The following is a 2,275-nucleotide window of genomic DNA, read 5'->3' as shown; positions in this document are numbered from 1 at the left end:
CGCGGCGGACCGGGCGCACGTGGTCCCCGAAGCACGAGGGCGCTGGCGTCCCTCCACGGCGTCTTACCGGGCATGTTGGTGACTCTGCCCTTACACCTTACCAAGAAATTTTTTTTTCCCTCCAAGAAATGGTACCACGTGTAGAGCTAACCCGAAATGTCCAACTGATAATAATGAATGTTTTATAAAATCAGCGCATGCTCTTCCAGGACAATCAGAACTGAGCATGGCCTGAAGAATTCAGGGGAGAGTAAGCAAAGGATCTTGTGGGTGTCTTTGTCTTTATCAAACACCAGCATTCCTCGGGAATCCCAGAACCTCGCCATCCCAGAGGTCAACAAAATATTTAAAGGCCAGTCCAGGTCCCAGACACCTGACTATGGTCTTCAGAATTTTCCCCATTACATTTTTTTATTTATAGAATTTTGGGTGCATACAGCTTTTTATAAATGCATCCCTTTAATTCAGGTCTTAACGTTCTGCTTTGCTTAAATCTATGTCAGTACCTCTCAGAAGACATCTTCCATTTTCAGCATGAACAAGTGGATAATTTTAGGTAGTCATTTGTATATATTTTTGTTAATGTTTTGAAAATATAAACACAATGCCATAATGTGTGGGGGAAAAAGCAAAGTACGGGCACTTAATTTCATTTAAAAATGTAGTCAGTGTCACCCCAGCTGGTTTGGCTCAGTGGATAGAGTGTGGGCTGCAAACTGCAGGGACCGGGGTTCGGTTCCTGGTCAAGGGCTCATGCCTGGGTTGTGGGCTGGATCCTCAGTGTTGGGCGTGCAGGAGGCAGCCCATCAATGATTCTCATCACTGGCATTTCTGTATCTCTCTCCCTCTCCCTTCCTCTCTGAAATCAATGAGAATATATTTTGGGGGAAAACACTGTAGTCAGTGTCTAGGTTCCCCAAGCATCTCATTCTTTTTTAGTTTAAATTGGGTCTAAATAAGGTCCAATATGTTCCAATAGTCTATATTACAATGGGTTTGTGTGTTTCTTTTTTAAATATATACTTATTTCAGAGAGGACTGGAGAGGGAGAGAGAGTTAGAAACGTCAATGATGAGAGAAAATCATTGGTTGGCTGCCTCCTGCACGCCCCCACATTGGGGACTGAGCTCCCAACCCTGGCATGTGCCCTTGACCAGAACTGAACCTGGAACCCTTCAGCCCGCAGTCTGATGCTCTATCCACTGAGCCAAACCAGCTAGGGCTGGTTTACGTGTTTGTTAAATCGATACCCTGGAATATTCCACTTTGCATACTGTTATTTGCATAATTCCACCTTTTCTACTAGCAAAAGACTGGAAATAAATACAATACCTGTAGGTAGGGGACTGAGTGAATATGCCCTGCATATCATGCCTATTACCAATGCACTATATGTCAGCTCCCAATGCAAACTTCAGTGCCTGCTCCGTGGGGAGGGATCTGACGGTTACTTTTCTGGCCGGCAGGTGTGATGTTCCGCTTTGTCAGTGGCGGGTGCCCGGGAGACACTGCAGGAGGAAGAACTTTTCCTGCTGGTTGCGCTGCGCGGGGCTGGACTGCAGGCTCCTTCCGCTCTCAGCGGGTCTCCCCTCCAGCGCTCACACTGCTGGTGGCCAGCAGCCCCCGCGTCCACCAGCGTCCCCTGGCGACCCCTTAAGTCAGTGGTTCTCAACCTTCTGGCCCTTTAAATACAGTTCCTCATGTTGTGACCCAACCATAAAATTATTTTCGTTGCCACTTCATAACTGTAATGTTGCTACTGCTATGAATCGTCATGTAAATATCTGATATGCAGGATGGTCTTAGGCGACCCCTGTGAAAGGGCCGTTTGACCGCCAAAGGGGTCGCGACCCACAGGTTGAGAACCGCTGCCTTAAGTACAAGGAGGATTTCCAGTGGTTCCTCCAGGGCAGCGCCAAGCGGCCTCTCTGCCACCCGGGGAGCCACAGCTAGTCCTCGGCCAGAGGCCCAGATCGCGGCCGGGGGGCAGAGTGGGGTCCTCGCTGGGAGCCCCTTCATGGCCTGGGGCTTCTGCCTTGCTTCTTGCCATTCTCTATAGTCCAGTTTACTTCCCCTCAGCCTCCTTGCTACAATCCCGTTAGTAAGTCATTATATTAAACTCTCTGTTCAAAGCACCGTGCGGTTCTCCCTCCCGAACGGACCCTGTAAATACATCCGCCCGCACACGTAGTGCAGCATCTACGGAAGGAACGGGAGCACCTGTGCGGGACCGTGCGGTGCTCTGAGGGCATCTGCCGGCTCCACAGGCCCCGCA

Source organism: Myotis brandtii, unplaced genomic scaffold, assembly GCF_000412655.1.
Source record: "Myotis brandtii unplaced genomic scaffold, ASM41265v1 scaffold797, whole genome shotgun sequence".
Lineage (NCBI taxonomy): Eukaryota > Metazoa > Chordata > Mammalia > Chiroptera > Vespertilionidae > Myotis > Myotis brandtii.
Note: the sequence above shows the minus strand (reverse complement) of the source record.